At 43.0% G+C, this 10,405-nt stretch overlaps 1 long non-coding RNA gene across 1 annotated transcript; it reads right to left on the bottom strand.

Annotated features, from left to right (window-relative positions):
* Positions 1-493: 493 nt before the first annotated feature.
* LOC146821235 (uncharacterized) lies at positions 494-1,958 on the bottom strand. The gene is made up of 5 exons (XR_014962684.1): positions 1,785-1,958; positions 1,611-1,684; positions 1,391-1,499; positions 1,192-1,271; positions 494-741 (listed from the first exon to the last, which is right to left on the bottom strand). It is a non-coding gene; the product is annotated as an uncharacterized LOC146821235 (long non-coding RNA).
* Positions 1,959-10,405: the final 8,447 nt, after the last annotated feature.

The following is a 10,405-nucleotide window of genomic DNA, read 5'->3' as shown; positions in this document are numbered from 1 at the left end:
GTGCTGCAGCGCACTAGTGTGGAAGCTTTCCACAGTGGTGGTGGAGTTGTGCGTGGGTGTCATTTAAGTGAACGCACACGTGAGGAGGCCGGAATAGTGCCGTCATGTGGAGCGCGGAGCTATCTAAGTATGCGTTATTAAAAACAAGGGAAGCGGCATCGCTTCAATCAGCAGCGCTTATGTTAAAAGATATAATTACACTATGGTCGAGCTAAAGTAGCTGATCGGGGCTCGGGAGGAGTTCTCTGGGGAGACAAAAAAATCGGAGTGAGAGGCATGTGAGCTGCCAGGTCGAGAATGCTCATGGGAAGCCTCTATGTACTGTGTGTATATGAACTTGAGTGAAAAAAAGCAAAGATTTAGGAGACAGACATTATATCCTAATTTCAGCAAACATAGCCAGCATAACTCTTGAAAGCAAAACTAATTATAAAGGCTATTATTATAACAATTCTTTAATAGTTTTGAATAAAGAAAAAAGTTCATTTTTAAATTTTACATATATACATGAAAATAATCACAGTTGTCTCATTGTTATATACAGAATAATGTTAAGTCATAGATGACATAGATAATTTCCGAAAAATAAACAGTATGGAAAAGACACAGTGTTAATAGCAATATTTGCAATATGTTACACAATTTATTAAATGTGTCAATGGCCTTAGGATATTTCCATAATCCTACGCGCGTTTCGGCATGTGCCTTCGTCAGGGGACCATACAGTATGTTCACCAGTGCCTAAATGGAATACAGAAAGCTATTAAGAGCATGCTCAGTCAATCAATGGACACAATCAATAACACAGCTATGTGAGGCCCATACATAACATAGCGTATGTGGCATTTTGAATAAAAACGTTTAAAATCACTAGTCCGCTTTTCAAATCTTACAGTTTCTTAACGTGAACTAAACGGTTTTGCACCTTAAAAACCATCACCAATAGTGGATTCATATCTCATGTCCTTATAGTTCTAACTAGAAAAATATATACAAAGGACATGCAAATGTAGCTTGTGGCCTTGCCAAGGGAAGTTAAGTCAGATGAAAAGGTCAAAGATGAATATGAAAAGACGAGTAAGTAGATAAAGGAGAATAAGAAAGGGTGGCGCCGTAAGCCAAATGAGATCAGACAGTTAGAATGTGAGGTAGAAAGAATAAAGTGCCAAAATGGCCAGATTGAAGTCATACCTGTTTATAAATGGTAAATCACGAGTCTAATTGGTGGGGCAACAGAATCACTGAGACGTGAAAGGAGCTTCAAATCGGCTCTGTAACCATATATGTATATGTATCAATGGTTAATAGCAAAACGAGAAAATGTAAAGTAAATGAATTGTGGGGTCTCTAAGAGCAAGCGAGGCCTGAATAAAAAAGATGTGGGACCGACCTGTTCTATACTTGTCGTCTCTCGTCAGCAAGTCATATAGGTCATGTAGTACGAGTGTTCATGGAAATGCCCCTTATATGAGCAGTCAGAGCTTGAGGAATACGATTATCTAAAAATGGAGACAGATTCGTGAATTGACAGATTGTGTTGTGGACACAGAAACTAGCGTGCCTTGCAGTTAATTCACATAAGATGTGACTGTGAATACATCTCGGCTTACCTCGAATGTGATCTAGGGTGGCCTCGATTGAAACGGGGTAATAATTTTTACGTATTCCGTAACGAAAAAGATATCTACAATGCGGGATGGAAGACAATGTGTTAGATGTACGGACTTGATCAAAAACGTGCGTACAAGTAGTAAAATGTCACGGGGGTTGAAAGATTTGCTTACTTGAGTTTGAAAAGGACCCAAACAGAATTCTTGTCGTCAATTCGTATTCTCAGATCGTTTCAGCCGGTAGTCATCTAACGTACTCTTCGGAACTCAGGCGGAAAGGGTGGGAGCATGAACCCAAACAGTGTTTAAATAGAGAAATTCTAAAGGTACGGGACCAACGATGCTGGAGCTTCCGTTAGACTAAAGATAGAGACATGGACTATCGTGAAGAGAGATCACGGAGCCAGTGAAAAACGGCGGCCATCTTGTAGGGGATAACTCACGGAGAAAACATGTGATGGGATAGTTCAGGGTAATGAAAATAATATGTAATGAGCTACATTTGTATAGATATGTAAATTGCTAATAAATGTCATGATTAAAGGTTATGTACAAGATGTGCGTAACTGATTTAGTTTCGAGTGAAATAGATACAGAATAGGAGTAAAAATAAGTTCACATATCAGCCATAGTTATGTTTAATAGCTTGTTCCCAAGGTATTTCGTTGTTCATACCCTTAAGGTATGTATTGAGATAAAAAATCCAATAGACTTCTCTGCTTTTACGTATATTGGTGCTCATTATGCTGGAATTATTTCAGATTTTTTCCAGTATGAGCCAACGTATTTGGTCAGCAGTATGGTTAGCTTCCATGTAGTGTCGAACCAAAGGGGCTTGAATTTTTTGGGTGCGTATGGCTGACCTGTGTTCTGTCAATCTAGTGGACAGCATGCATGCTGTCTCACCTACATAACCCTGGTTGCCTCTATGTACTATCAGTCGCGCAAACTTACTAGGTATCAGAGCGTAACCCGCCAAAGGCCTGTTGTGGTCTCCCTTCGTCCCGGATGGTAATGGGGGCCGGAGTGCACTCAGTATAAATAGCTGCTGGATCCATTGAGTACATGCCGGTTGTGGGCGAGGGCCGGGCTGTGTGTGTAGGCATGACGATGCGAAATCGGTGCCTGTGCATGCGTGGCGGTGAGATGCTGACGCTCACGCATGCGTGATGGGGATGTCTGGTTGACATCGAGCATGCATGCGCAATTGAAGGGCAATAGCGCGACAGTGAGGGCTTGATCTTGCAATGATGGCAGTGTGCTCATAGGCTAAAAATGAGCAGAATGTGGCCCATTGCGCGAAATGGAGCACTTGATCAAGTAGAGTATAAGGCTCTGCTAAGTGCTAGAAAGTGGTAAAGGCAAGCACAGTGAAATAAGTAGACCGCAACTCGAGACCCATGGTAGTGGACTGTGCTTAGCAAGAAGGGGAACCTAAGGGGTGAGACCACTATGGTCTACTGGTGTGTGTCACACTGCCTAGTTGGTAAAGCGGTCCACTTATTTCACCCCTTAAATCTAAAAATACACTTACAACTCTATACCCCTAATCACCCTTAACCCCTAAAATGCCCTTATACCCCTATCCACCCCATTACCCTTAAAAAAATACTATTACCACCCTATACCCCGACATGTCCGTAAACCCTAAATACACATTGCCCTATACTCATACCCACTCCAGAACCCTAAAAACACCCTTACTACCCAATACCGCTTCGCAACCCTAAATCCTAAAATCACCCTAACCATTCTACCAACCGCATACCCTAAAAAATACCCTTCCCACACAATAAGTTGGGCCCTAACTTAATTTGTGAAAATGTCCCACTTTTATCACAGTGCAGTTTTGGCACATTAAATTAAATCGTATTTCTATATCAACTGTGACAACTTCTTGTCTCTAGTTCTCTTAATTTAGTAACTTCCAACGTTCTATTTAATAGGAACTCTCTGATAAAAATAAGTAAGGTGGCCAATATTGGGTGACTCATCCTATAAATGATGTGACTGACATAGCTCACTCAACTCGGGCACTTCTACAAAGCACAAAAATTGGATATTTAACACAATGCTTTTTCAAAATCTAAGCATTTCGGAGTCATCTCACTGCATTCACAGATGAGTTATTGGAAATGAACAAGAGTTGAGGTTCCCAGGGCAAAACAAATGCTTGGGAATATTGGCTAACTTCATGAAAAGAAGAAAATATCAAGGTTGCATCTATTTTAGATATACAATCAAAAATCTGTGGTGCACTGTTCCTAGGGAGGAGTGTAAAGTGTCACTCACTCCCTTGAAAAGAAGAGAAGAGAGAAATGGGTAACCTAGGTCTAGGACTCTATAGAGACAAGGAAGAACAAGTTGTGATCCTTGTTGCCCTCACACACCTTGAAGGATGTCATGCTTCATCATTGAGCAGTTGCTCCTCGTCGGGCCGGCGCTGTAATGCCCTACGGGTCCCCCGAAGGGTTACTTTGTCGGAGATCTTCTGCGAACTGCCGTTTGGTGCATGCAAGTGTGTAGGGGGGAGTCCTAAGTGAATAGTGAATAGGTGCGTGCAGTGATCTGAAATTGACTAAGGGTTACCAGGAAAATGTGTTTTAATGTGGTGGTACCCTTGCCAAGCTAAAAAACCCTTAGGTTGTGTGTTACCTCATGAAGCGTAATGTGCCTGGGTAACTTAGACGGTCAACATGTTTCGCACCTCCATGGTCCCGGAGGATCCGTGGCGCTTCCTCAGGACCAATAAACATTGTGTGATGGAAAGTGCACGTGAAAAAATTGTAAATAGATCAAGAGGATCAATTACCCTCTGAGAGATCAGTGCAGGGTCAAACCTGTGAATCCTACAGGTGGGCTACAACTGAATAGTTGAAACTGCTGTCTGATCGTCAGCGTAGGAGAAAGAGAATCACAGAATGTAGGATGCATTCTGTGAAGACATGATAGACAAGGCTGATAGATAATGCCAAAAAGTCACATGTACAGGAGCGGCCATATCACGGGGCGGGTAGTGTGTACCGCACACAACTCAGACACAAAAATGTCAGGTGTGGCGTAATAGTATCGCCGCCCACCCCCGAGCATGCCACAGCCGTGACATTGCTTAATTGTCAGGTAACCCATGTTCGTGCTACATGACGAGCTGGTCATGGCAAGCGCCTGTCACACACAGTTATATACACCAACAAAGCGCTGCGAGAGAGTTTGCTCCTGATGTGATATTCACGAGTGCGCAGTGCAAGTATGTCCAATTTCAGTCTATTGCACTGAGCACGAATCCTGCCCCACCTTTTTTTTGTTTTTTTGTTTTAGTATATAACACATGGTTGTGCATGCATTGCGGTACCCTTACCTAAATGCAGACGGAGAAGTACTCCATGGGTTAAGACCGTGGGGTGCCCGCACCTTACCTTGGCTGAGGGGAGAGAAAACACATGAAGAACAAGAGCACAGCGCATCAGATTATTACCCGAACACACAGACCGGTATCCAGTGGACTTTCTGTTTCAGGTAGCAGTTACTGTTTCGGGTGTCGGCTCGTAACCCACCTACCCCATCCTCACGTCTGCCCGAAAACTAGTAGGGACAGGTGGGGGTCATCCACTAATCGGGCGGTCCCTGCATCCGATATGCGTAGTCATGCTCGATTGTGGTGTGTCTACATGTGGTGTAGTGCGCATGCGCTTTAATAATCCAGCGGAGTGTGGGGGAAAGCACATGTGTGCCACAGTAGTGTTTTCAGGTTAGTGTTATAGAACAAAGCGAGTCACACTAGTTTGAGGGAAAAAGAGATGCTCTGTATTTGGAGTCAGGCGAGGGGGAGGCGCACTCAACACTAACTAAGCGCTATAAAAACAGATTTTGATTTAAACAGCATAGCAGCGCAATCACACACTTACTGAGCGCTATAAAACCAGTTTTAATATCAACACCATGGCAGTGTATGGTTACGTTATCATCACGTAGCCGGAGGGTCTGAAGGTAACCCAGTGAGGCAGTGTTGGTATAATGTTGTGCTGCTACACTAGCGTCACCCTCATGTATGGAGGTAACCATGTAAATGTGCGATCCCCAGCGGTGTAAGGAATGTAACACCCAAGTATGTTGCACAGAGAGTGGAGCCATAGGACAAGAGAAAAGAGAGATGCCTGGACAGGTGGGGGTCAAAGTTCACTCCATGGTATCTCTTCATGCAGGCCATGGGAGTCAGTACGGAGCAGGTGAACCCAGCTTTGCTCCCGTCGTAGTAGGGAGGTACTGCTCCAACCTGGATTGGCTTCCAAGATGGTTCATCGTAACTCTTCACAGGAGTGTTTCTTCTCAATAAAGTGATTTGTCATTCTAGTGGCTGGTCAACCGCGCCTAATTGTACTCTTATGCTCACTGATTCTTGTCTTAACAGGTCGAGTTGTCATGCCCACATATCTAAGTGGGCATGGGCAAGTCGGCAGGTATAAACAATTGGTTGTATTACAGTTCACGTGTTTGCGCTGTTCCCATTCAACATCGTCCAGAGATAGAGTTTTAGTGTGACTGGTTTGTGGGCAGGCAGCACAATTTCTGCAAGGGTAATGGCCGACAACAGGTGGCAAATTCCATAGAGTAGCATCCTGCGTTTGCTTCTTTTTCTGTGGTCGTGTGTTGACTAGTTGGTCTCGGAGATTTGTGGTTTGTTTGAATACAAAACACGGTGGTTCAATTTTTAAGGAGTCAGTGTTCAGAATCCTACAGTTATGCTTGATGATGTTCTTTAATTGGTTCAACAGTGGAGTGAAAGTTGTGACACATGTGATCACATTGCTAGTCTGTGGTATTCTTGTCTCAAGCAGTCCCTGGCAATTATTGTTCCTAGCGCGCTTCCTAGCCTTTCGTATGACCTCGATGCGATAGTCCCTGTCCAGCAAATGATTGCTAAGGCGGGTGGCTTGAACATCAAAATCAGGGAGACTGCTGCAATTCCTTCAAAGTCTCAGGAATTGGCCATAAGGGAAATTTTCCCGCAAGGCTTTGGGAAGATGGCTATTTTAGATAAACAGATCAGAAAGACAAGGAAATTCTAGGCGTTTTCTCTAATTATTGTGTTGCGGGCATTCTGCTCATGCACAGAACTATGCACAGGAAACAGGACCTCAGTGAATTGTGGTGTACCAAAACACTCACCTCAGTACTCAGAGCCCCTATCCGACTAGCATCAGTGTCTCATTCGTTCTCCTTATCATCTCGAAGCTACCAATGATTAGACAACCCAGAACCAGCGACTTAGAGTACTCTCAGGAATGGTGGGAATCAGAAACACCTTTTCGTTATTATTCTCCTATCAGTCCACAACAAGAGTAATCAGAGACACGGAAAAGTTTAAAATGTTTATTTTTACCTACGTGCTCTAAGGTGCAGTACTTTGGCTAACATAAGCAGACAAATACTTAGAATGATTAGAATGGTGTCAGTTCCAAGATAACATGTAATCGAAGGAAGACTATTTCTTTTCTTATTTAGCCTGGATAATACTTTGAAAATTGGGGTATCCATTTTGAAGAATGTAATTTGTAACATTTATGAAAAATTGTAATAATTGTACTCTGGACAGATGAGGATATAATGTACGATGAAGCAAGGATTTGTATGTATTACTGTCTGACAGGGGAGGGTGGGGGATGGGCAAGGGAGGAGCTTATGTTTTGTTTGTTGAAAAATTGAATAAAGATATTTTAAAAAAAATAAAAGAAAGAAAAACATCAGCATTGTTACAGTTCCATAGAAAATGAAGGGAGAAATCATATTAAAATGATAGTGGAAAACAGGTCGTATAATACCTTGTGAACCACCCTCCCTTGGCTAGTAAACTAGTTTTATAAACTAATAGACGGTCTCTAGGTTTGAATAGGGAACCCCATACCTCAAAGATCAGCTTAGGTGAATCACATCACAGGATCAGCTCTGCTCTCTGTGTCTGGAAAGGTTTTCTCCAAGTGCCTGAATCATGCATGCAAATGCATTATGAAAGGCACCCGAGTTTCAGATATTTGCAGATGTATGCTTGTTGTGTCTAAAGCGTGGGCCGATCAACCTGAATTCAACAGCATACATTGTTATTTGACCTTGACGGCTTCTGCACACCGTGTTCAGACTAAGGTCGCAGTGCACGTCTAGGTATGTGAACAACAGACCGTTCTCATGTGAAAAAAAGCAAGCAAGCAGTTTTACTTGTAATAACAGCTACCTATTGTGTCGTGTGCAAAAGCAGCAAAGTGGCAATATGGCAATTAACTTCTAAAGCGCTTATGCTAACATAGCAATATGTGCACATAAAACCCTGTCTTCACTACACCCTCCCTTGATCGGACCACGAACAGAATAGGGAAGCAATGTAGGAACGCAGAGTTCAAGTTCGAGTCAGACAGAACCAAGTCCATATATTGCCAATCGATATAATTGGTATTGAAAGTTTGAAAAATTTGTTGGGAAAAGTAAAAAATAAAAACATCTCTCATGGGTGATATACAGCCCAATGTGGAGTAAAAAAATAAAAATTAAAAGATTTGGATTAGAACGTGCGGAAGATGGACAACTGCCAATTTAATCCATCAACGTGTAGGCACAATACGTTGCAACTGCCTCCAAGAAGAAGTCATTGTAATGTTCAGTAAATGAGTCAGCCATCCAGTCAAGTAAAGTAAATGAACATACATGTTCTTCGACAACCGGAACCTCTAGCACCATCAGAGGACAACTTGCGTGTTCTTCAAGATAACTTCGCATCAGGAAGTCATAGGCTGCAGCATCTATAACCCTATTCCCTAGGATTCTGTGCGCCGCTCCACAGGCCATAATCCCGATACCAGAACAGTCCAACTCATGAGCCACTAAGGGACTCATTAGTCGATCATAATCCGGGACAGGAGACGTTGTGTTCAACAGGCACAAATCCAGAGCACATTCAAATGTACAATCTAGGCAATGGAAAACAGGTTGCACGCAAGTAAAGTATGAGAACCGGAAGGACAATCCATATGCTACGCTCAAGGTGGCCAGTGGTAGTGTTCCATAGAATTCAAGCATCCGGTTGCGCAGTTGAAGCAGCCGGGGCAGGCTGTCGTGTGGAGCAGTTAGTGCAGCCATTGAGGAGCAAACAAATCAACAGCAGCACACCAGCAGTCAAGGTGAGAATTAACGGAAGCCCGCCGAAGACGCTGGAAAAAATAGAATGAGAAAATGCTGGTATCACACCAAATATTGTTTGGAACGAGGTCACAAGGCCGGAGCCCACAACTTTGAAAAAATTCACCATGCCAGTTGTTGATGAGGCATTGAATATAGTGTGAATCAGAGCACCAAAATGAAGTGGGAGATCAGTATTTAAAAGCGCATGCACCTCAGTGCGGGTGTTTGCTACGTGGAGGACAAATGTTTCACGGGAGGAAGTCAAAGCGACTTCTTTTTGAGACAATAAAGCCCTTATTCTGCTCATCGTGTTGAACTCTGATTTCAAGGTTGGTATGGAAGGCCAGATGGATACATCCAATCTCCCACGCGGGGGTGGGAAAAAGACATTCTTACAACAGACTACTCGTTGTGACACAGTTACAATATACGGAATCCCCACTAGCAACCCGCAGTATGCCTCATCATTTAAAAGCAAATAACTACCGTTTGCTAATAACGTGAAAGTGGGTATGATCGCTGGCACAGGATTTCCCTTTAAAATGCAAGCTAAATTCAGGGCGTGAACATTGCGTGCGCCATGCAATTAGATGTTCCTACAGACTACTGAGTGATCAGGTGTGGAAGTGCATTTGTCTCCCTTTAAATAAACCTCTTTGCCCTCTCTCAGGCACCGGTATGTAAATGGGAGTGACCAAACTTCATGCAGGAAAGCTGTACCCAATGGTTCGTATCTGCCTAAGGCATAGTGTTTCGTACATGAGCTGAACTTAAACAATGGAAATGGTAAAGTGATTAATCCATGGATAAGCCACACAGCTGAGTTTGATTCGGCCACAGAGAATGGTGAAGGTTCCAACTTTTCAATATGCAATAATGAGTATGTCGCATCCTTCATGGACATGAACTGTTGTTTATCAGTCAGATTAAACGGCAGGAATAAAGATGATGTATTCATGTAGTCCCACGGAACTTTTCCGCCCTTCAATGTTTGTAAAGCCCATGCAAACTGCATTATAGAACGCAATTTCCAAACTTCGTTGTAAACAGCATACACCCATCTTTTGGACCTGCTACCCACAGGGCTCTTAACAAAATCATTAAAATCTACTTTGTCATTTAATTTGGATAAATGATGTTTAACTGACGCTAAGGTGGAATGTGTAAGTCAATTTTGACATAATTTTCCTACAGAATAGGTAGTAACAGAATGGGAAGATTCAAATCGGGTGTCAATTCTAACCTGTGTATATCCGGGGTGCAAACCCAGAAAACGATGTTGACAGGAATCTGAACTTTTCTGCCATAATAACCATCCTTGAGGATCCAGGGTAGAAACATTGAAGGATATATTAGTAATGAATGACTGCAATTCATCAAGGGACAGATCTGTGTAATTAACATCCCATGTTGGATAAGCGCCCAGATCAGAAGAGGTGTGGCGCAGCGGCCAGGGCAACTGACTCCAGAATCTGGGGATCACAGTTCAATCCCCGGTGCTGGCGGCAGAGTAGCCCAGCACCATGTGACTCTGGGCAATAGCTTGCTTAATCGTCCCGACGGCCCCTAGCGCCTAGAGACCCTTACGGGTGATTGTTCGCGCTTTACAAATGTGGATTATTGTTATT

This window comes from Triturus cristatus, chromosome 6 (genome assembly GCF_964204655.1).
Source record: "Triturus cristatus chromosome 6, aTriCri1.1, whole genome shotgun sequence".
In the NCBI taxonomy this organism is placed as follows: Eukaryota; Metazoa; Chordata; class Amphibia; order Caudata; family Salamandridae; genus Triturus; species Triturus cristatus.
Note: the sequence above shows the minus strand (reverse complement) of the source record. Positions and strands in the feature narration are given on the sequence as shown.